The following is a 25,459-nucleotide window of genomic DNA, read 5'->3' on the forward strand; positions in this document are numbered from 1 at the left end:
TGTTTTTTTCAGGTTTTTTTTTTATTGTGATAAAAAAATACACAATTTAAAATTGATCATCTGAGCCATTCTGTGTGAATATTGAATATATGCATATTCGACTATCATGACCATCCATCTCTAGAATTCATCTTGCAAAACTGAAATACAGTAACTGTTATACTCCCTATTCCCTTACCCACCAGCCTCTAACAACCACCATTCTTTCTGTCTCTGTGTACTTCACTACTATAAAAAATGTATCATGTATCATATAAATGAAATCAAAGAGTGTCTGTCTTATTATGACTGGCTTATTTCACTTAGCATAATGTCCTTGAAGTTTATCCTTGTTGTAGCATGTGTCAGAATTTCTTTTTAAAGCCAAATGATATTCCATTGTATGTACATACCATATTTTGTGTATCCAATTATGTATCCAATTTTGTGTATCCATCAGTGGACAAGTGGGTTACTTCCTTGTTTCAGCTATTGTAAATAATGCTGCTATGAATGGTATATATTTACATTCTCTTTTATTTTAGGTTTGCTTCTTTTTTATCCATAGCATTTCCTAAGAGACTGGATTTATTCTATTTTGATCTCTGTCAATACGACCCTGAGAAGAGGATTTGTGTGTAAGTGATTGGTTAAGGAAGTACTCCCAGGAGACTTAGCAATGCACTGGGGAGAGTAGAACTGGGATGAAGACAGAAGCATCCATGTGTGCAATTTGGGGGAATCCCACAGAAGGTAGCATCAGCTTCGTCCCCCAGGAAAACTTTGGAATGTAAATTATGCTTCTGTGCTTTTACCCAAAGCAAGAGGGCTGAGTTTCATACTTCTGTATCCTTACTCATCCTCTTTGGAGATGTAAACTCCTAGGCACTTCTGGATTTCTGTGTGCTTGGGCAAAGTGGATCTAGCAGTCTCAGAGAAGTTCTCCAAATTAAGATTGCCGAGTCTTGACTGCTGAAAGCAAAAGCACCCCAGAGCTGGGAGAGGGGTACACAGAGAGAGCTGAGGGGTCTGGGAGGGTCTGGGTAGAGCACCAGCAGTATCCACTTGTGCTTCTCACTGGGAGTTTGTGTTCCAGTGTCTTGGGCACAAACCACCACTTACAATGCCCTTTCCACAGCCTTTCCAGGATGCCCACTGAGAATTCATAAAAATCTGACTCCTAGTCACCTTCTCCAGTATGCCAGCATTTCTAAACATCACTGTATAAGTCATCTGGGAATAGCAGTTATGTATTTTCAGTTCTGAGACTCCAGCCTCTTGACAGTACACCCTGAATTCAAATGAATTTCTGCTTTTCCAGGCATAGGATGAATTAAATGAATAACACATGAGGGAAGCCCCAAACAAAATGGGGAACACATGTATACCTGTGGCGGATTCATTTTGATATTTGGCAAAACTAATACAGCTATGTAAAGTTTAAAAATAAAATAAAATTAAAAAAAAAAAACCAAAAAAAAAAACAAAAGCAAAATTAGGAGGAAAAATTACACGGTGTGTGCTTACTGGACTGGAGGTCACTTTCCTTAGTTGTATTTCTCACTTTGAAATCTGGCATTAAGGAAAACAACCTTCTTGGGGGATCTAGGCACATTCTGCCCCACCTAGGTGAGACCTCTTTAAGCAAATGATCTGGTCATACTAGGGACTTTTCTTGATACTCAGGACTGTGAAACCATAGGTCTGATTTTCTAAAGTACTCCTTAGATGACCATTATTATCTTTGCAAGGCTTCCTGCTCCCATTGAAATTAGTTTTGAAGGTTGTTCACAAAGTTGTAAGACTGACTTTCCTCTTACCAGCTGTGGAAGGAGAACATTTGGGTACTATATGGCAGACAAGTGATATTGTTAATGTTATTTTACAAACTCATATATGTAACCTTGATTATAGGAGTACACATTTATATCAGTGTCCAGGTTCCAGGGACTTCCTGCTGCTGGCGGTTCTGCATGGAAGGGAATATGTTATTAAAACCCACAAATCCCTACTGTGAACATAACTTTTAATTTGGCAGTCATAAAAGTCATCAACTATAACCATAACCACCATTTTAAAGATAGAGGAAGTGAGGCAGAGAAAAGTAATGACATTTCAGTGAAGCTATATTAATACAGTGGTAGATCTTGCCATTAGCTGGAACTTACTCATTTTCAGTCAAAAATAAATTTCTTTCATGGTACATGATTATTATTGATTAGCAATATACTTTAACTTTCCTGGAAAAAGTGTTACCTTTCTAGTCTCCATTCTTTCTGTTCACCAAAGAAATTTTAGTTAATCTAAATGAATTTTGAAACCCAGTGGTGAGATTGTGCTTTATGCTATTGGAGGCTAAGAATCTTTGACTTTTGTAGTTCAGGATATGGAAATAGACCTGCATGGAGTGAAACTGGAATCAGATTTAGAGTCAACCTTTACATGACTCCTCTGTGCCTTGATCTTGTCCATCTTCTTAAGTGGTGCTGAACTTAATCCACTTAGTGCTCTTACGAGAAGAGGTATTGCTCCCAGTTTTACCATTGAATCTGACAGTTGGTCTTGATAACAAATACAATATATAATTGTTTTTAATTATTTATTTATTTTTGCACTGGGTCTTCATTGCAGCGACGGAGGCTACTCTTTATTGCACTGTGCAGGTTTCTCATTGCGATGGTTTCTCTTGTTCCAGAGCACAGGCTCTAGGCAGTAGTTGTGGTTTGCGGGCTTAGTTGCCCTGCACCACATGGGATCTTCCTGGACCAGGGAACTCATGTACCCTGCATTGGCAGGGGGAGTTTTAACCACTGGACCACCAGGAAAGTCCTATAATCATTGTATCCAATATCCAGCAACATGTTTCTCCTAAGTCCCAAGATCATGTGGAATTTCTCATAAGAACCACATTATTGATACTCAATGATACTTTGTTAAAATGGGTAAAAAAAGATTAATAGAAGTTATGACCTGATATTAAAAAGTTATTAAATATTATGACTATTACAAGCAGTAGTTATAGGATTGGGGAATTTCTCAACATATGTTTTGGAGAACAAAGGAAGGTAGGAATAAGTGGAGATTATGGGAAAAGATATCAGACCATGTGAGGGCATTCTTGTTAGCGCGTGCCAGTGTAACTGAAGTTACCAATGGAATGTAAAAACAGAGTAACTGATAATAAACAAGCACAATGAATGGTATATAATACTAAAGCTGTATTTTAGAGTCCTAGTGCATCTTATAAAGAGAATTCTCACTGAATGAATACCCTAGTAGGACCCATTGCTTTTCTTGTTACCCTTCGGTAATAACATAACCCTGCTGCTGCTGCTAAGTCACTTCAGTCATGTCTGACTCTCTCTGAAACCAGAGACGGCAGCCTACCAGGCTCTGCTGTCCCCAGGATTCTCCAGGCAAGAACACTGGAGTGGGTTGCCATTTCCTTCTCCAATGCAGGAAAGTGAAAAGTGAAAGTGAAGTTGCTCAGTCATTTCTGACTCTTCACGACCCCATGGACTGCAGCCTACCAGGCTCCTCTGTCCATGGGATTTTCCAGGCAAGAGTACTGGAGTGGGTTGCCATTGCCTTCTCTGATAACATAACCCTAAGGTCATAAAACACATTAAAACTGTGTTTTAATACATAAAACAGCTCAATAATTAAAATATCTGGTGTGCTATCATACTAAAAACCTTATACTTCAATACTGAAGTATTAAAATGACATACTTCAACCTTGATTTAAAGTTGAGACTTTTTCCCTCTCAGGTTTGGCCTTTTTAAAGCAGAAAATCTGTTGTTGGAGAAGAGGATCACGTGCTGAGTTTCTTTCATTCCCCACTTAGCACATGTACTCCTATTTTTCTTACTTTAGTTTCTGAACATTGCAGATTGGACCACAAGGAGGGACATGAGATCAGAGAAGCAATAAAGTTCTTATTAACTGACTAGCACTGTCCCGTTTGTCTAGCATAGCATCACATAATATAGACAATAAAGTTGACTCTTACACTCATGGACACCTTTATGGATTCGTTCATGACTCATTTTCCCTATTGCAAGAAATTTCTCCCTTTTAGTTCCCATGAGGAGGACAAACGCATGGCTGATAGCTCACTTCTTTGATACCTAGGTATCTGGCAACACCTGGATGTTCTATTAGCCAACTTTCTAAAAAGGTTTCTACATTTGAGTATTTTGAGCAGTAAAGGTTTAATATATGGAATTATTGCTTTAAAAATTGTTGCAAGCATTGATAGAGAAGATTCTAGGCTGAATGTTTATGAATGACCATCACACACACAAAAAGAACTGGCCCACCAGGAGAACAGCTACCTCTGATATCACTACTGGGGCTGTGGAAGAATTGATCAGTTGCTGCCATTGATTATTGAAAATATCTTTGGGAACACAGGGAGCTAGATCATGGACATCATAGCTTTGACCATAGGTCAGCTAAGCAAAGCATAACATCATTGCTGCTGCTTCAGCCACCTCCACTACATCTCATCAACAAGGTAACTGGAGCATGGACACTGTTCCAGAGAAAATTAATATTCCTATGATGATGCTTTCTAGCTGAAACATCCAAGTATAGGAAAATAGATTGTGCTTTACTCCACCTTCCAGACCTCAAACACATGTTCCTTATTGTCAGAAACAAATTTATATACAGAAATATAGCTCTAAAGGAGTCTGGGAGGTGATTTTAGCTTTCTGATTTTTTTAATTCATGTGTGTGCATGTGTATTATTTATTTTACCCAAGCTTTATTAGGTATAACTAACAAAACTGATATTTTAATATGCATATACGTTGTGAAATGATGATCACAGTCAAACGAATTAACATATACATCACCTCACATATTACCCCCCACTTTTTTTTTGGTGTGATGAGAACACTTGAGATCTATTTTTCTCAGCAGATTTCAAGTGTACAAATATTATTAATTATAGTGACCATGATGAACATAAGTTTTAGGTTTCCCAAACTTATTTATCTCATAACTGAAAGTTTGTAACCTTTGATCAGTATTTCCTCTTTCCCTCATGCCCAGGCTCTGGTAATCACTATTTCTACTCACTGAAAACAATAACATATTGATGAAAGAAATTGAAGAAGATGCAAAAAATGGAGAGATAATCTGTATTCAGGGATGGGAAGAATTAATATCATTAAAATGTTCATTGTACCCAAAGTGATGTACAGATTCAGTGCAGTTCATATTAAAATTCAACGGCATTTTCCATAGAAATAGAAAAAATAATCCTTAAATTAATATAGAATCACAAAAACCCTGACTAGTTAAAGAAGTCTTGAGCAAGAAAAACAAAGCTGGAGACATCACATATCCTGATTGCCAACTATAGATTACAATGCTATAGTAATCAAAAGAGTTTCAGTTCAGTTCAGTTCCTCACTTGCGTCTGAGTCTTTGTGATTCCATGGACTGCAGTATGCCAGGCTTCCCTGTCCAAGATCAACTCCCGGAGCTTACTCAAACTCATATCCATTGAGTCAGTGATGCCATCAAACCATCTCATCCTCCGTCATCCCCTTTTCCTCCCATCTTCAATCATTCCCAGCATCAGTCTTTTTAAATGAGTCAGTTTTTTGCATCAGGTGGCCAAAGTATTGGAATTTCAGCTTCAGCATCAGTCCTTCCAATGAATATTCAGAACTGATTTCCATTAAGATGGACTGGTTGATCTCCTTGCTGTCCAAGGGACTCTCAAAAGTCTTCACCAACACCACAGTTCAAAAGCATAAATTCTTTGGCGCTCAGCCTTCTTTATAGTCCAACTCTCACATCCATACATGACTACTGGAAAAACCATAGCTTTGACTAGATGGACCTTTGTTAGCAAAGTAATGTCTCAGCTTCCAAGGAGCAAGCGTCTTTTAATTTCATGGCTGCAGTCACCATCTGCAGTGATTTTGGAGCCCCCCAAAATAAAGTCTGCCACTGTTTCCATTGTTTCCCCATCTATTTGCCATGAAGTGATGGGACTAGATGCCATGATCTTAGTTTTCTGAATGTTGAGTTTTACGCCAACTTTTTCACTCTCCTCTTTCACTTTCATCAAAAGGCTGTTTAGTTCTTCACTTTCTGCCATAAGGGTGGTGTCATCTGCATATCTGAGGTTATTGATATTTCTCCTGGCAATCTTGATTCCAGCTTGTGCTTCTTCCAGTCCGGCATTTCTCATGATGTACTCTGCATATAAGTCAAATAAGCAAGGTGACAATATATAGCCTTAATGTACCCCTTTCCTGATTTGGAACCAGTCTGTTGTTCCATGTCCAATTCTAACTGTTGCTTCTTGACCAGCATACAGATCTTAGGAGGCAGGTCAGGTTGTCTGGTATTCCCATCTCTTTCATAAGTTTCCACAGTTTGTTCTGATCCACACAGTCAAAGGCTTTGGCATAGTCAATAAAGCTAAAATAGACGTTTCTCTGGAACTCTCTTGCTTTTTCAGTGATCCAGTGGATGTTGGCAATTTTATCTCTGGTTCCTCTGCCTTTTCTAAAACCAGCTTGAACATCTCAAATTTCATGGTTCATGTACTGTTGAACCCTGGCTTGAGAATTTTGAGCATTACTTTACTAGTGTGTGAGATGAGTGCAATTGTGCAAAAGTTTGAGCATTCTTTGGCATTGCCTTTCTTTGGGATTGGAGTGAAAACTGAGCTTTTCCAGTCAAATTTGCTGGCCTATTGAGTGCAGCACTTTCACAGTATCATCTTTTAGGATTTGAAATAGCTCAACTGGAATTCTATTGCTTCCACTAGCTTTGCTTATAGCGATGCTTTCTAAGGCCCACTTGACTTTGCATTCCTGGATGTCTGACTCTAGGTGAGTGATCACACCATCATGGTTATCTGGGTCATGAAGATCTTTTTTGTGTAGTTCTTCTGTGTATCTTGTCACCTCTTCTTAATGTCTTCTGCTTCTGTTAGGTCCATACCGTTTCTGTCCTTTATTGAGCCCATCTTTGCATGAAGTGTTCCCTTGGTGCTTCTAATTTCCTTAAAGAGATCTCTAGTCTTTCCCAATCTATTGTTTTCCTTTGCGTTGATCACTGAGGAAGGCTTTCTTATCTCTTCTTGCTAGTCTTTGGAACTCTGCATTCAAATGGGTGTATCTTTCCTTTTCTCCTTTGCCTTTTGCTTCTCTCCTTTTTACAGCTATTTTTAAGCCCTCCTCAGATATTTTGCCTTTTTGCATTTCTTTTTCTTGGGAATGGTTTTGATCACTGCTTCCTGTACCTGACATGAATCTCTGTCCATAATTCTTCAGGCACTCTGTGTCTCAGATCTAACCCCTTGAATCTATTTGTAACTTCCACTGTATAATCGTAAGGGATTTGATTTAGGTCATACCTGAATGGTCTAGTGGTTTTGCCTACTTTCTTCAATTTCAGTCTGAATTTGGCAATAAGGAGTTCATGATCTGAGCCACAGTCAGCTCCTGGTCTTGTTTTTGCTGATTGTATAGAGCTTCTCCATTTTTGGGTGCAAAGAATATAATCAATTTGATTTTGGTATTGACTGTCTGTTGTCTATGTGTAGAATCTTCTCTTGTGTTGTTGGAAGAGGGTGTTTGCTATGACCAGTGTGTTCTCTTGGCAAAACTCTATTAGCCTTTGCCCTGGTTCTTTCTGTACTTCAAGGCCAAATTTGCCTGTTACTCCAGGTATTTCTCTTGACTTCCTACTTTTGCATTCCAGTCCCCTATAATTAAAAGGACATCTTTTTTGGGTGTTAGTTCTAGAAGGTGTTGTAGGTCTTTGTGGAAATGTTCAACCTCAACTTCTTCAGCATTACTAGTCAGGGCATAGATTTGGATTACTGTGGTATTGAATGGTTTGCCTTGGAAACTAACAGAGATCATTCTGTCACTTTTGAGATTTCATCCAAGTACTGCATTTCAGACTCTTTTGTTGACTATGATGGCTACTCCATTTCTTCAAAGGGATTCTTGCCCACAGCAGTAGATATAATGGTCATCTGAGTTAAATTCACCCATTCAGTCAATTTTAGTTCACTGTTCCCTAAAGTTCTTAAATTAAAAAAAAAATTTTTTAAAAATCAAGTTAGGATAATTTGATCTGAAATTTATCTGAATTTATGGCTTAAGATCATGTAAAGTCCTGGTTTATAGCCTTTTCCGATTTTCCAAAAGAGTTTGGTATTAGTATAAATACAATAAAAATATTTAATGATGAAAGTCCAATGCAGTCCCCCTAAGAATGGAAACAAAGAAAGGATGCTATAGCTGGAGTGGTAGTACTACATTTCAAAGTGATAATAGCACCTCTTGAGTTTTGTGAGAGGCTGAGGAAATGAACAGAAATGTAGATTCTTGTATATTCATGGGACTGTGTCTCCTTTAGATTTCCAAAAGGAAACAGATGACACAACCAAGTTAGGATAATTTGATCAGAAATTAATCTGAATTTTTGGCTTAAGGTCATGTAAAGTCCTGGTTTGTAGCCTTTTCCAATTTTCATGATATACATACGAGATGATTTCAAACTAAAGATACCAGAGTTGTTTAGATTCCCCAGTATATAACTTTTTTTTTTTTTCTTCTACCACGCTCTTTTCCTTTCTAGGAGTTTTGGGCTCTTTGGGATTGGGAGAAGGCTGGAGAAACTAATGGGAGTGAGGTCATGAGTGGTTAAGTCCACTCTTCTGCCCTTTCTTCTTCCATTGCCTGGTCTAATGTCTAGGACCTGCTGCTATGTCTGGTGCAAGGTGCCAACTTTCTCTTTCATATTGCTGTATTTTGGGGGCCTCCACGTTCTAATCCTGACTCTTGTCTGGCTTTTCTCACATCTTCTCTCCTCACTGATCCTCTCATTTAAGTCTGCATATCAGATGCCCAGTTGTTTTCAGAGTTGCAGTTGTTTTCTATGAGTCCAGAGAGCAGGGGACCTTTTTAGGGTGTCTGAATATTCCATGAAGGTTAAGCAGTTTTCCAGTATTATTTGACAGCCTTTACCTAGCAAGTGGTTTGAGAAATTCTGAGGTCTAGAGAAAGTGTCCCAAGGAGTTCATGGTATCAAAAGGAATAATTGTGCTTGCTTAAATTTATGTTTGAACTGAACTGAACTGAAATTTATGTTAAAGGTCAACAGATAAAGGGATATTTAAAAAATATCCCTTTAAATGTGGACATATAGTTCTTGAGTATGTAGTTAGTGCATATCATGGAGATCAAATGAATGTGTTTTTGACTCAGTCACTTAGCCAGACACAGTGAATTGAATATCAACCACCAGCTATGATGAACTTGGCCATCAATCAGCCATAAATTATTTTTATTCATGGTTATAAGAATAAAGTTATTATTAAGGCTAGACAATTATTTAAGAGCATAAGGAACACAGAAACTGCTATATATCAAGTTAATGAAGAATATAAAATATTACTAATTCTTAAATTTTCTTCAATATGAACTTGACCAAATCTGTAAGCTGCATCCACTTGATCAAAATTCTCATGTAGCACATTAGGAGATATAAGAATAATTTAAAAATCACTATTTAAATGGACAATGTTAGAAAACTTCATGTGCGGGAATAAAGGCTATTTTTAACCACAGGTGTTACTATAAGAGTTTGCATAAGCAGACAAATGAAGCAAAATATTGAAATACTAATTGTTTTTTTTTGCCTATTAATATAAGAATATCAGACATCCATAATAAAATAGTTTTGAGTCTATTTTATGCTGTAATTCATAGTTACATTTATTTATTTTTTTGTTTCTTTTTTATTTTTCTTTTTTTAATATAAATTTATTTATTTTAATTGGAGGCTAATTACTTTACAATATTTTATTGGTTTTGCCATACATCAATATGAATCTGCCACGGGTGTACACATGTTCTCCATCCTGAACCCCAACCCCACCTTCCTCCCCATACCAACCCTCTGGGCCATCCCAGTGCACCAGCCCCGAGCATCCTGTATCATGCATTGAACCTGGACTGGCGATTCATTTCACATATGATATTATACATGTTTCAATGCCATTATCCCAAATCATCACACCCTTGCCCTCTCCCACAGAGTCCAAAAGACTGTTCTATACATCTGTGTCTCTTTTGCTGTCTTGCATACAGAGTTATCTTTACCATCTTTCTAAATTCCATATATATGCATTAGTATACTGTATTGGTGTTTTTCTTTCTGGCTTACTTCACTCTGTATAATAGGCTCCAGTTTCATCCACCTCATTAGAACTGATTCAAATGTATTCTTTTTAATGGCTGAGTAATACTCCATTATGTATATGTACCACTGCTTTCTTATCCATTCATCTGCTGATGGACATCTAGGTTGCTTCCATGTCCTGGCTATCATAAACAGTGCTGCGATGAACATTGGGGTACATGTATCTCTTTCCCTTCTGGTTTCCTCAGTGTGTATGCCCAGCAGTGGGATTGCTGGGTCATATGGCAGTTCTGTTTCCAGTTTTTTAAGGAATCTCCACAGTGTTCTCCATAGTGAATGTACTAGTTTGCATTCCTACCAACAGTGTAAGAGGGTTCCCTTTTCTCCACATCCTCTCCAGCATTTATTGCTTATAGACTTTTGGATAGCATCCATTCTGACTGGTGTGAAATGGCACTTCATTGTGGTTTTGATTTGCATTTCTCTGATAATGAGTGATGTTGAGCATCTTTTCATGTGTTTGTTAGCCATCTGTATGCCTTCTTTGGAGAAATGTCTGTTTATTCTTTGGCCCATTTTTTGATTGGATCGTTTATTTTTCTGGAATTGAGCTGCAGGAGTTGCTTGTATATTTTTGAGATTAGTTGTTTGTCAGTTGCTTCATTTGCTAATATTTTCTCCCATTCTGAAAGCTGTCTTTTCACCTTGCTTATCGCAAAGAGTCGGACATGACTGAGCGACTGATCTGATCTGATAGTTTCCTTTGTTGTGCAGAAGCTTTTAAGTTTAATTAGGTCCCATTTGTTTATTTTTGCTTTTATGTCCAATATTCTGGGAGGTGGGTCATAGAGGATCCTGCTGTGATTTATGTCAGAGAGTGTTTTGCCTATGTTCTCCTCTCAGAGTTTTATAGTTTCTGGTCTTGCATTTAGATCTTTAATCCATTTTGAGTTTATTTTTGTGTATGGTGTTAGAAAGTGTTCTAGTTTCATTCTTTTACAAGTGGTTGACCAGTTTTCCCAGCACCACTTGTTAAAGAGATTGTCTTTTCTCCACTGTATATTCTTGCCTCCTTTGTCAAAGATAAGGTGTCCATAGGTGCATGGATTTATCTCTGGGCTTTCTATTTTGTTCCATTGATCTATATTTCTGTCTTTGTGCCAGTACCATACTATCTTGATGTCTGTGGCTTTGTAGTAGAGCCAGAGGTCAAGCAGGCCGATGCCTCCAGTTCCATTCTTCTTTCTCAAGATTTCTTTGGCTTTTCAATGTTTTTTGTATTTCCATACAAATTGTGAAATTATTTGTTCTAGCTCTGTGAAAAATACCATTGGTAGCTTGATAGGGATTGCATTGAATCTATAAATTGCTTTGGGTAGTATACTCATTTTCACTATATTGATTCTTCCGATCCATGAACACAGTATATTTCTCCATCTATTAGTGTCCTCTTTGATTTCTTTCACCAGTGTTTTATAGTTTTCTATATATAGGTCTTTAGTTTCTTTAGGTAGATATATTCTTAAGTGTTTTATTCTTTTCATTGCAATGGTGAATGGAATTGTTTCCTTAATTTCTCTATTTTCTCATTATTAGTGTATAGGAATGCAAGGGATTTCTGTGTGTTGATTTTATATCCTGCAACTTTATTATATTCATTGATTAGTTCTAGTAATTTTCTGGTGGAGTCTTTAGGGTTTTCTATGTAGAGGATCATGTCATCTGCAAACAGTGAGAGTTTTACTTCTTCTTTTCCAGTTTGGATTCCTTTTATTTCTTTTTCTGCTCTGACTGCTGTGGCCAAAACTTCCAAAACTATGTTGAATAGTAGTAGTGAAAGTGGGCACCCTTGTCTTGTTCCTGACTTTAGGGGAAATGCTTTCAATTTTTCACCATTGAGGATAATGTTTGCTGTGGGCTTGTCATATATAGCTTTTATTATGTTGAGGTATGTTCCTTCTATTCCTGCTTTCTGGAGAGTTTTTATCATAAATGGATGTTGAATTTTGTCAAAGGCTTTCTCTGCATCTATTGAGATAGTCATATGGCTTTTACTTTTCAATTTGTTAATGTGGTGTATTACATTGATTGATTTGTGGATATTGAAGAATCCTTGCATCCCTGGGATAAAGCCTACTTGGTCATGGTGTATGATCTTTTTAATGTGTTGTTGGATTCTGATTGCTAGAATTTTGTTAAGGATTTTTTTTTTTTCTATGTTCATTGGTGATATTGGCCTGTGGTTTTCTTTTTTTGTGGCATCTTTCTTAGGTTTTGGTATTAGGGTGATGGTGGCTTCATAGAATGAGTTTGGAAGTTTACCTTCCTCTGCAATTTTCTGGAAGAGTTTGAGTAGAATAGGTGTCACCTCTTCTCTAAATTTTTGGTAGAATTCAGCTGTGAAGCCTTCTGGACCTGGGCTTTTGTTTGCTGGAAGATTTCTGATTACAGTTTCAATTTCCATGTTTGTGATGGGTCTGCTAAGATTTTCTATTTCTTCCTGGTTCAGTTTTGGAAAGTTGTACTTTTCTAAGAATTTGTCCATTTCTTCCAAGTTGTCCATTTTATTGGCATATAATTGCTGATAGTAGTCTCTTATGATCCTTTGTATTTTTGTGTTGTCTGTTGTGATCTCTCCATTTTCATTTCTAATTTTATTGACCTGGTTTTTCTCCCTTTGTTTCTTGATGAGCTGGCTAATGGTTTGTCAATTTTATTTATCCTTTAAAGGAACCAGCTTTTGGCTTTGTTGATTTTTGCTATGGTCTCTTTTGTTTCTTTTGCATTTATTTCTGCCCTAATTTTTAAGATTTTTTTCCTTCTTCTAACCCTGGGGTTCGTCATTTCTTCTTTTTCTAGTTGCTTTAGGTGTCAGTTCAGTGCAGTTCAGTTGCTCAGTCGTGTCCGACTCTTTGTGACCCCATGAATCACAGCACTCCAGGCCTCCCTGTCCATCACCAACCCCAGGAGTTCACTCAGACTCATGTCCATCGAGTCAGTGATGCCATCCAGCCATCTCACCCTCTGTTGTCCCCTTCTCCTCCTGCCCTCAATCTCTCCCAGCATCAGAATCTTTTCCAATGAGTCAACTCTTCGCATATGGTGGCCAAAGTACTGGAGTTTCAGCTTTATCATCATTCCTTCCAAAGAAATCCCAGGGCTGATTTCCTTCAGAATGGACTGGTTGGATCTCCTTGCAGTCCAAGGGACTCTCAAGAGTCTTCTCCAACACCACAGTTCAAAAGCATCAATTCTTTGGTGCTCAGCCTTCTTCACAGTCCAACTCTCACATCCATACATGACCACTGGAAAAACTATAGCCTTGACTAGACGGACCTTTGTTGGCAAAGTAATGTCTCTGCTTTTGAATATGCTATCTAGGTTGGTCATAACTTTCCTTCCAAGGAGTAAGCGTCTTTTAATTTCATGGCTGCAGTCACCATCTGCAGTGATTTTGGAGCCCCAAAAAATAAAGTCTGACACTGTTTCCCCATCTATTTCCCATGAAGTGATGGGACCGGATGCCATGATCTTTGTTTTCTGAATGTTGAGCTTTCAGCCAACTTTTTCACTCTCCACTTTCACTTTCATCAAGGGGCTTTTTGGTGTAGAGTTAGGTTATTTATTTGACTTTTTTCTTGTTTCTTGAGGTGTGCCTGTATTGCTATGAACCGTCCCCTTAGCACTGCTTTTACAGTGTCCCACAGGTTTTGGGTTGTTGTGTTTTCATTTTCATTCGTTTCTATGCATATTTTGATTTCTTCTGTGATTTGTTGGTTATTCAGCAGCGTGTTGTTCAGCTTCCATATGTTGGAACTTTAAATAGTTTTTCCCCTGTAATTGAGATCTAATCTTACTGCATTGTGGTCAGAAAAGATGCTTGAAATGATTTCAATTTTTTTGAATTTACCAAGCTAGATTTATGGCCCAGGATGTTGTCTATCCTGGGCAAGGTTCTGTGTGCCTTTGAGAAAAAGGTGAAATTCATTGTTTTGGGATGAAATGTCCTATAGATATCAATTAGGTCTAACTGGTCTATTGTATCATTTAAAGTTTGTGTTTCCTTGTTAACTTTCTGTTTAGTTGTTCTATCTATAGATGTGAGTGGGATATTAAAGTCTCTCACTATTATTGTGCTATTGTTAATTTCCCCTTTCATACTTGTTAGCATTTGTCTTACATATTGCAGTGCTCCTATGTCGGGTGCATATATATTTATAATTGTTATATCTTCTTCTTGGATTGATCCTTTGATCATTATGTAGTGTCCTTCTTTGTCTCTTTTCACAGCCTTTGTTTTAAAGTCTATTTTATCTGATATGAGTATTGCTACTCCTGCTTTATTTTTGGTCTCTATTTGTGTGGAATAACTTTTTCCAGCCTTTCACTTTCAGTCTGTATGTGTCCCTTGTTTTGAGGTAGGTCTCTTGTAGACAACATATATAGGGGTCTTGTTTGTATCCATTCAGCCAGTCTTTGTCTTTTGGTTGGGGCATTCAACCCATTTACGTTTAAGGTAATTATTGATAAGTATGATCCCGATGCCATTTACTTTATTGTTTTGAGTTCAAGTTTATACTCCCTTTTTATGTTTCCTGTCTAGAGAATATCCTTTAGCATTTGTTGCAGAGCTGGTTTGGTGGTACTTAATTCACTCAGCTTTTGCTTGTCTGTAAAGCTTTTGATTTCTCCTCCATATTTGAATGAGATCCTTGCTGGGTACAGTAATCTGGGCTGTAGGTTATTTTCTTTCATCACTTTAGTATGTCCTGCCATTCCCTCCTGGCCTGAAGAGTTTATATTGAAAGATCAGCTGTTATCCTTATGGGAATCCCGTTGTGTGTTATTTGTTGTTTTTCCCTTGCTGCTTTTAATATTTGTTCTTTGTGTTTGATCTTTGTTAATTTGATTAATATGTGTCTTGAGGTGTTTTGCCTTGGGTTTATCCTGGGGCTCTCTGGGTTTCTTGGACTTGGATGATTATTTCCTTCCCCATTTTAGGGAGGTTTTCAACTATTATCTCCTCAAGTATTTTCTCATAGTCTTTCTTTTTGTCTTCTTCTTCTGGGACTCCTATGATTCGAATGTTGGGGTGTTTAACATTGTCCCATAGGTCTCTGAGATTGTCCTCATTTCTTTTAATTCATTTTTCTTTTTTCCTTTCTGATTCATTTATTTATACCATTCTATCTTCTACTTCACTAATCCTATCTTCTGCCTCCATTATTCTACTATTTGTTCCCTCCAGAGTGTTGATATCATTTATTGCATTATTCATTATATATTGACTCTTTTTTATTTCTTCTAGGTCTTTGTTAAACCTTCCTTGCATCCTCTCAATCCTTGTTTCCAGGCTATTTATCTGTGATTCCATTTTGTTTTCAAGATTTTTTTTTTTTCACTATCATTATTCGGAATTCTTTATCAGGTAGATTCCCTATCTCTTCCTCTTTTGTTTGGTTTGATGGGCATTTATCCTGTTCCTTTACCTGCTGGGTATTCCTCTGTCTCTTCATCTTGTTTATATTAATGTGCTTGGGGTGGCCTTTCTGTATTCTGGCTGTTTGTGGAGTTCTCTTTATTGTGGAGTTTCCTCGCTGTGGGTGGGGTTGTACAGGTGGCTTGTCAAGATTTCCTGCTTAGAGAAGCTTGTGTCGGTGTTCTAGTGGGTGGAGCTGGATTTTTGAGAGATCTCCAGAGAGATCTGGAGTGCAATGAAGTGTCCAGTAATGAGTTATGAGATGTCACTGGGTTTGGAGTGACTTTGGGCAGCCTGTATATTGAAGCTCAGGGCTATGTTCCTGTGTTGCTGGAGAATTTGTGTGGTTTGTCTTGCTCTGGAACTTATTGGTCCTTGGGTAGTTCTTGGTTTCAGTATAGGTATGGAGGCATTTAATGAGCTCCTGTCGATTAATATTCCCTGGAGTCAGGAGTTCTCTGGTTTTCTCAGGATTTGGAGTTAAAGCCTCCTGCTTCTGGTTTTCAGTCTTATTTTTACAGTAGCCTCAAGAGTTCTCCATCTATACAGCACTGTTGATAAAACATCTAGGTTAAAGATGAAAAGTTTCTCCACAGTGAGGGACACCCAGAGAGGTTCACAGAGTTACATGGAGATGAGGAGAAGGAGGAGGGAGATAGAGGTGACCAGGATGAGATGAGGTGGAATCAAAAGAGGAGAGAGCAAGCTAGCCAGTAATCACTTCCTTATATGTGCTTCACAGTCTGGACCACTCAGAGATGTTCATGGAGTTATACAGAGAGGAGGGAGGAAGGAGACAGAGGTGGCCAGGAGGATAAAGGGGGGAATCAAAAGCAGAGAGACAGATCCAGCCAATAATCAGTTCCTTAGTGTTCTCCACAGTCCAGAACACACAAAGAGATTCACAGAGCTGGGTAGAGAAGAGAAGGGGGAGGGAGGAGATAGAGGCGACCTGGTGGAGAAAAAGGAGAGTCCAAAGAGGGAGAGAGTGGTCAAGCCAGTAATCTCACTCCCAAGTAAAAATGGGTACTGAAGATTGGGTTCTTATAGGTACAAAACTGGTAACAAATACCAAAAAGCAAAGATTAAAAATCTAGAGTAGAGGTTGGATTTTCAAAAATTCAATATTAAAGAAAAAAAGGTCACAAAAATTATAAAATATATGTATATGAAGTTTGCTTTAAAAAATAGGGTCTCTCTCTCTCTCTTTTTTTTTTGCAAAGTAATAGTAGGTTATAAAAATGAAAATTAAAGGAGTAACTGAGGACTTAAAAATTAAAAAGTTAAAAAAATTAAAGAATGATAGTAAAAATAGTAAAATATATCTAGGACTTTCTCTGGTGTTGTTGTGGGCAGTGTGGGGTCAGTTCACTTTCGGATAGCTCCTTGATTCGGCTTATATTTCTCAAGATCTATAGGCCCCTTCCTATGTAGTCATACTAACTACAGGGTTTTAATTTATTGCACCTGTCAATTCCAAGGAGGTTCCCTCTGTTTTAGCCTCTTCTGTTTGCTGGTCTCTTCAGTGTCTAATTTCTGCCCTGAGGCAAGGGGGCGGTGGTGGATACTTTTTTAGGCTCACTTGTTCAGTCGTGCTGTGGGGAGGGAGGGATGCTTCATACAAATAACACCGGCGTGTGCTCGCAGTGTCTCCACCACACTGTGTTTGCCCCCACTCACAGCGTGTGTGCTTTCCCTGTCTACACTGCTTAGGCTCTAGGTTGCTCTGTCAGGAACTGTCTGAGGCCGGCCCTGGGTTGTATGCACTTCCCAGGTCTAAGCCACTCAAGTTCAAGTACTCGGGTAGTCCTCAAAGGCGCAGAGTCGGTTGGGCCTGCGTTTGTGCCCTTCCCAGGTCCGAGCAGCAGCTCAGGTGGCCAGGTGTTTGGCAAGCACAGTCGCTGTGACTTATCACCTCCCCCGTCCCTGCTGCTTGGTTTTCTGGGTGTACAACTGGCGCACCTTCTCAGCAGATGTTGACCATCCAGAATCCCAAGAAGTCTTGGTTAGCAACAAAGCCTGCTTGCAGTTTGATAGATAATGCCTCTCTGGGGCCACAATTGTCCCCTTCCGGCTCTGGCTGCCCTCGCCTGCCTGTCGGAGGCGGGGTAGGGGAATGGGCTGGCCTGCAGCCAGCTAGCTCTGCTCAGTCCTTTGTTCTGTGAGCAGGCCTGGTGGTGTCTTTGGTTTTAGGGCCTTTTTCATGGTAGCTATCTCACAGTCTGCTTTGTTAACCCAAGTTAGTTCCCTCAGATTGCCCTCGGGCATTCAGGCCTTGTCCTTACTCTAAGCAACGCAGCTGGTGCCTTCCTCATAGTTAAATTTAATTATATTCTTGGCTCCCAAGTATCAAAATAGCATATTTTTAAAATTACGCTTTTTTTTACATAATTAATCTACATTTATGGGCTTGCTAGGTGGCGCTAGTGGTAAAGAACCTGCCTGCCACTGCAGGAGACTTAAGAGATGCAGGTTCAATCCCTGGATTAGAAAGATCCCCTGGAGGAGGGCGTGGCAGCCCACTCCACTATTCTTACCTGGCGAATCCTATGGACAGAGGAGCCTGGTGGGCTACAGTCCATGGGGTCGTAAAGATCTGGACATGACTGAGTGACTTTCACTTTCAGTCTATATTAATTAGCATGTACAATGTCAAAACTTGTTTCTCTACATGGTGGGTATATATTATATGTAAATGTACAATTTGTTGAAGATTACATTTAAATGGGATTTATAATGCAATATATTTTCAACCTAAAATCATATCATTATAACATACAATGCAAAAAAATGGCAGACCCGTTGTCTAAGGAATTGAAGACGTTCTGCCTCTGTACTGTTGAGTATGGTAGCAACCAGCTGCATGCAGTTATTGCAATTTAAATTAGTTAAAGTGAAATAAAATAAAAAGTTTAGTTTCCCATTTACACTAGCAACATCCCAACTGCTCAGTAGTGTGTATAACTGGTGGCTATCATTTTGGATGGTGCAGTTGTATGACATTTGCATCATTGTTCACAGAAAAGGCTGTCTGACAGTGTTGAGCTATACTATTGTGAAAGGAATTTGTTAAATAGTAGGAAAGGCTACTTTATGTGTTAAAGTTATCCTTGCTAATGTCTTTTCCATGATAATAAGAATTTAGAGAGTAGGATTTTTTTTGTCTGACCAGGACTGATTCATGCTGAATGCTAAATACATACAAATACACTTGTGGGCTTCCCGGGAGGCACTAGTGGTAAAGAACCCACCTGCCAGTGCAGGAGACTAAGAGATGCGGGTTCAGTCCTTGGGTCAGGAAGATCCCCTGGAGCAGGGCATGGAAACCCACTCCAATATTCTTGCCTGGAGAATCCCATGGACAGAGGAGCCTAGTAGACTACAGTCCACGGGGTTGCAAAGAGTCGGACACAACATAGAGACTAAACAACGTCTATTGACAGTTAATATTATTAGTTATTGACATTAATAGCTATTGTTTCTTGAACTCTCAATGAATTATATAATTTATCAGAAACCTCTGCCTATATACTACTTCTGCATTTTCCTATTTTACAGATGAGGAAACTGAGGATTGGGGGAGTTAGGCAACTTGCTCAAAAGTCTGATATTTGAACTCAGGAAATCTGTTATGTTTGTATGTTAGGGGTCAGTTTCATACTCCAGCTCTTCTTCTGCTCTAGCTTTAGAATCTAATACAATATAAGCCCACTTAGTAACCTGGTAGTCCCAATTCTACCATCTTGAAAGAAAATTTAACAACTAGTGTTGTGTCAAATAATCCCACAATATATATTATATTAAATGTAGCCAACCTTGAGATGCTGTGTACTGATGACATCTTGATGGGACAGACCAAAGCTATTGATCAGAGGAACAGAAGACATGTGCCTCTTTAGAGTCAGCATTACATTTGTTTGCAGCTGAAGACAATTATGGATTTCTGCTACAATGGAGCAGACTGACAATATGCTGTCAGCCAAAGACCTGGAAATCACATAATTAAACCAGTCTCAACTTGGCACTGATAAGGAATAAAGCTCCAGCTAAAAGCAGATGCCTCTGGAGTCATGGGTGAGGACTTCCAGGTGTTACATCATTTTCAGCCCAACATTTTTTGGTAATTTATGTGACTCCAACTCTGTGACAAATGTGAGCTAAGTTTTCAGAGTTGGGGCAGAAATGATGCTATACAGATGGAGGGCTGATGCACAATTTGAAGTATTGTCACGTTTGTGTCAATGGCTGAAAAAGTTTCTGCAAGCAGTCAGAACATGTTGCTGCACATCAATCAGATAAAAACTTGCTGAGTTTCAGTAAAATTCTACTGGCCATGAAGGTGAAAACCATATTGTCAGAGTTTTTTTGTCATCTATAAGACAAATACTGGGTTTCTTAAGAACTGTGTGTATGGCAGAGAAAGAGAGAGAGAGAAATAAATTCATAAGGCTGTAAGAAAAATAAATTTTGCAAACAGAGGATCATAAGTCTGTGGGTATATATATGTATATTGGCTGTACTCTCTCAGTGGAAAAAGTCAGAAGCAATTCAGGCTGGTTTTAGCAAAGAAGCACACATTGGAATCTACTGATTCCTGTAGCTGGTATTTTCAAGAGGTCAGGCTATATTTAGGCACGGTTGAATTATGAGGTTAGGTTGATATTAAGAAGCTTTCTCTTTTTCTTCCTTTTCTAAATCTATATTCCTCTTCTGAATTCATTCTAAGGAAGCCTCTCTTCATACAGCCACAAAGCTGTCTTAAATGGTTCTTGTTGTTGTTCAATAGCTCAGTTGTGTCCAGCTCTTTTCGACCCCATGGACTGCAGTGCACTAGGCTTCCCTGTCCTTCACCATCTCCTGATTCTTAGCCTCTAGATGGTTCTTAGCCTCTATAATCTAGTAGTTCAGAAGAAGTTCCATGGAGGCCTCTGATTAGTCTGATATGGGCCGTCTGATCATCCTGAATCATATTTGAACTAAAATGGAAGCATGGACATTGAGATTGACCAGGCTCGATCATGTGCTCACCTCTGAAAAGAGAAGGTAGAGACCACCCTCCTCATACCATGTAGTCTGAGAATAGAGGAGAGACGTTTCCTAAAATGAAAAATGGGTTTCTTATATTAGCTGAATAAACAGATGATCATGACTTGTGTGTATGTGTTGTGTTCTGTTCTCTTGTTTAAGACCAAACTCTAGCCAAAGTTCATCTGTGACATTATGAAATTCAAGTACCATTTATAACTTTGTGAGAAAAAATTCAAATATCTTTGTGAATTCATATATGATAGCCAGTACTAAAGTAAATTATCATTCATTTTGTACAGCAGTAACTTAAATTATAATAAAATTTAATATAATATAAATTTAACATTAATTTAATATAATAATAAAAAGCAGAGACATTACTTTGCCAACAAAGGTCTGTCTAGTCAAAGCTATGGTTTTTCCAGGAGTTATTATGTATGGATGTGACAGTTGGACTATAAAGAAAACGGAGCACCGAAGAATTGACGCTTTTGAACTGTGTTGTTGGAGAAGACTCTTGAAGAGTCCCTTGGACAGCAAGGAGATCAAACCAGTCCATCCTAAAGGAAATAAGTCCTGAATATTCATTGGAGGAACTGATGCTAAAGCTGAAACTCCAATACTTTGGCCACCTGATGCAAAAAACTGACTCATTGGAAAAGACCCTGATGCTGGGAAAGATTGAAGGCAGGAGGAGAGGGGGATGACAGAGGATGAGATGGTTGGATGGTGTCACCAACTTGGTGGATGTGAGTTTGAGCAAGCTGTGGGAGTTGGTGATGGACAGGGAAGCCTCACATGCTGCAATTCATGGGGTCGCAAAGAGTCAGACATGACTGAGTGACTGAACTGAACTGAACTTAAGTTATAATAAATTAGTTAACTTTGATAATATTAACATAAGGCCTAGATGGTCAATATCCTTCAATAAATATTTGTTGACTTCTGAATGAATAATAAACAAAATCTAATTAGTTTTTCTCTATTATGTCATGCTCCTAAAAGAATTTGATTTTTTTTGTAAAATACTCGAGATATTTGCTAGTGTGAAAGAAAACTAGACCAATGATGGCTAGATAATAAGTGTATTGTATTTGCCTCCCATAGTCTTGCAGTTATTGAGCTCATGAGAAGAAACAGTGCTTTTCCAAATAAGAAAGGAATTCTCGGTGAATAGAATTAGGATTCACTTTAATAATAAGATATGAACAAACATAACTGATGGTGATCTAAATGTCTAATTTTCCTTGAATAAGGAATTATTTTGCAGCATTCTTCAAATTAAATCCATAAAATTTCATGCTAATTATGCTTGGAATGTGAATTTTGATGTGATTTTAGGAGCTACTGCATCTTTTTTCTGTATCATGTGTCTTTCAAATGGCAATCATAAAACTTTGAGAGATTTTCAATGTAGGATCTTATTTCAGAAATCAACAGCATCCAGAACTATGGCTCACTGGAAAAGAAAATTCATATTATGCTATGATTTAGGTTATTGAATTGGAATGAAATAGTGTTCACTTCCCTTAAATATACTATTTTTATTAGAGAAAATAGTGAGTGCACAGCTATAGAATTGTCTTTTAAAAGTTCCTGTGAAAAGATCATACCACTGTGACCTTCCACACTCCTTTCTATTTATTGCTTTTGATTGTTTGATCATAGGATAATTTGCTCCTCAAATTATCCTATGATCTTCAGTGAGATGAAGTTGCTACTGTATAAAATTCGGTATCCCAAATGGTAAGTGAGCTGATAAAATAGGCAAATCTTCCAGAATGTGGGTTACATTTTCCCTCTCAGGCGGCATTCCATAGAGCACCACATGACTATTTTATTTAGGCACCTTCAAAGGCAGTCCACGGTATTCTTTCCACCTTGATCCTAGCCTGTCATCACACTTGTACATACAAAATCTCAAAATATCAGCCAGGGCTGCCCAGTTCCTTACATGGAGAGTGCTCTGGAATGCCTCCATGGTTCCTGCCTCTGCTTCTTTCTGGCCTTGGATCTAATTGTACAATTGTCTCTCTGATTTCATTCTCTTCATTCTTTTCAATGCTTTGCAGCATGCTACTAAAACTGCAGTGGCAGACAGCAGCCTTTGAAATTTATTAACGTCTTTAGGGTATTAAGTATTTTCATCTTAGACTATTGTAAGGCTATGCCAAAGGCAAAGCAATCAAGGGGCAAGATCTTGAGATACTTAGAAACTCAAAATTTAGATTAGAATAATAAAGAGCTGACAAGAAATGAGGGGGCAGTGGAGGGAGAAAAAGTTTGTATCACAAACCAGGTTTTACAAGTATTACTTCTGTGGAGACTCTATGACGGCACTGGCAGAATCTGAGTGAAAGTGTTAGTTGCTCAGCCATGTCTGACTCTGAGACCCCATGGACTGTAGCCCATCAGGCCCCTCTGTCCATGGAATTCCCCAGGCAAGAATACTGGAGTGGGTTGTCATGTCCTTCTCCAGGGGATCTTCCTGACCCAGGGATCGAACCCAAGTCTCCTGCATTGCAGATAGATACCTTACCATCTGGGAGGACAGTTCAAGTAGCAAGCTGTGCTGAAAGCCAGTGTCAGGAATTAGTAGACAAATGTGATGGGGGTCCCATTGGAGAAGTGCCAAAGGCCATCAGAGCCAGGATGAACTTGGCTCAGAGAGCCAGCCAGGTTAGTCTTGGAACTAAGACTTCATCCCAGCTGGTTATTTTTTAAATTTCATTTATGTATAGTTATTTATTTGACTGTGCTGTATGTCTTCCTGGGTATTATTTCCCCAACTAGCAATTGAACCTGGCCCTTGGCAGTGAAAGTGCAGAGTCATAACCACTGGACTGCCTGCGAATTCCCATTCCAGATGTTTTTAAACTCTGCATTGCATCCACATGTGGTGCAGACATTTCTGCCCTCACCTCTTAAGCAAGTACCTATCTGTTCTTTGACAATGTGATAATTTAACCAGAAACTAATGTATCCAGTTGCAATGGAAACCAACTAATACTTCTCTATTCTGTTCATAAGAGTATTAGGAGAGGCTTTATCAAATGCTCTGCTTATCTCCAGAGAGCCCATGCCTCATATTATCTAACCCAGTGTATTTATTGGTCAGGATGACTTTTTTTTCTGGAGAACTGACATTTGTCTCTAGTGATTGCAATGATCAGTTTTATATTGTAGTGTTCTTTGAATACTGGAATTTGTTCTACTGTGTGTGTCCCAGCATCTTTTTTACTCTGTGACTCATCAGAGGTTAATGGAATTAGCTGATTATCTAATTCAGTATCCATGAATATAATATATCCAGGCTAGAAGATGCAGGGTAATATAATGCAACTGATGTTTCCTTATGATTGGTTTATTTGATTTTCTTCATATTAAAAATTGGTCCAAGAAGACAAATGGAATATAGTAGCTAAGAAATTCTAAATTTTTAAAAAAAAAATGTCATCCAGCATCATTGTATCATTGAACACATAGTGAGTCTATCACTTCTTTCATCTTTGTACTGAAAAAAAAAAGATGCAGGAGAGAACCATACCTTTTGTTGAACTTGTCTTCTCAGGTGTCATCAGGTCATGGGTCTTTAGTCTACCAGGAAGTAGTTTTGTACACTTGAGCTGCCTTAAAGATAAGTATCACTCCAAGAAGTAACTGAAAGAGAGTGAGAATTGCCTTAGAATCAAGGATATTTTGCTGAACTATCACATGTAAACTTCATTTCTGGAAAAAAGTGGTAATTTATAAGTCCTACTAAATTTAAAACATTAATTAATTAATTGTTTTGAACAATACAGTTTCCCTGTCTCATCTCTTTCCATTATAAGGTAATTAGGAAATCAGAACCCTTGGCTATGTAATCAGCTACATTAAAATTATTAATTTTTTTTTATGTAGATGTACTGGGGCCATTGTTGGTACTTAAAATATATTAATAGTTTTTTATTTCTTTTTAAAAATTTATTTATTTTTTATTGAAATTGCTTTACAGAATTCTGCTGTTTTCTGTCAAATCTCAACATGAATCACCCATAGGTATACATATATCCCCTCCCTTTTGAACCTCCCTCCCATCTCCCTCCCCATCCCACACCTCTAGGTTGATACAGACCCCTGTTTGAGTTTCCTGAGCCATACAGTAAGTTCCCATTGGCTATCTATTTTACATGATTTTTTTATTTCTTAGCCATGAGTGGTTATTTACCAAAAGTCAATCAGGACTAATTTTGAGAGGAAGGAAAAAAAAACTCTCAAAGAAGTTGGATATCTGTGTCTGTATGACAGATTTTTACAAATTCTGGAAAACAAGATATATAAGGTAAATTGTTTGATGGGAAGTGTTAAAGAGTAATCTGAAGCAGTTCTATACCAATTTAAATCAAATACTTAGCTATTCCAAAGTTCAGAGAGTTAGAACATTTTAGAAAATCTGGTGAAAGGAAACTCATACTACTAGAGATACTACATTCTCTTCTCTGTTTATGGGGTAAAATATATATATGCAAAATACATTATTACATGGAAAGGGCTTGTTTCCTGTTTGTGGAGTGCCAGCTTCCCAGATCACCCTGGCACGTGTTCTCCCAGCTGCCGGGAGTGTAGTGTGTTGATAGCACTCAGCTGTCCCTCTCCTGGAGCTGCCTCAAAGACAGCTGTCTGTCTTTCCTAAGATTGTGTCTGCATGGGGGTAACCCACATTCAATGAAGGGTCATGTGGAGTTACCAAGCCTGCCCCTTGCCTCATTTTCAGACAACTTTGACGGGCCATCCTCTCTC

The 25,459-nt window shown here is 38.3% G+C and overlaps 2 long non-coding RNA genes across 2 annotated transcripts in view; one reads left to right on the plus strand and one right to left on the minus strand.

Annotated features, from left to right (window-relative positions):
- The window catches only part of LOC129650546 (uncharacterized), a 215,342-nt gene that overhangs the window by 142,860 nt on the left and 47,023 nt on the right, over positions 1 to 25,459 (plus strand). The gene's annotated exons all lie outside the window — the stretch shown is intronic.
- LOC129650547 (uncharacterized) lies at positions 15,489 to 25,024 on the minus strand. The gene is made up of 3 exons (XR_008713816.1): positions 24,888 to 25,024; positions 24,225 to 24,337; positions 15,489 to 16,200 (listed from the first exon to the last, which is right to left on the minus strand). It is a non-coding gene; the product is annotated as an uncharacterized LOC129650547 (long non-coding RNA).

Source organism: Bubalus kerabau, chromosome 4, assembly GCF_029407905.1.
Source record: "Bubalus kerabau isolate K-KA32 ecotype Philippines breed swamp buffalo chromosome 4, PCC_UOA_SB_1v2, whole genome shotgun sequence".
Taxonomy (NCBI): Eukaryota; Metazoa; Chordata; class Mammalia; order Artiodactyla; family Bovidae; genus Bubalus; species Bubalus kerabau.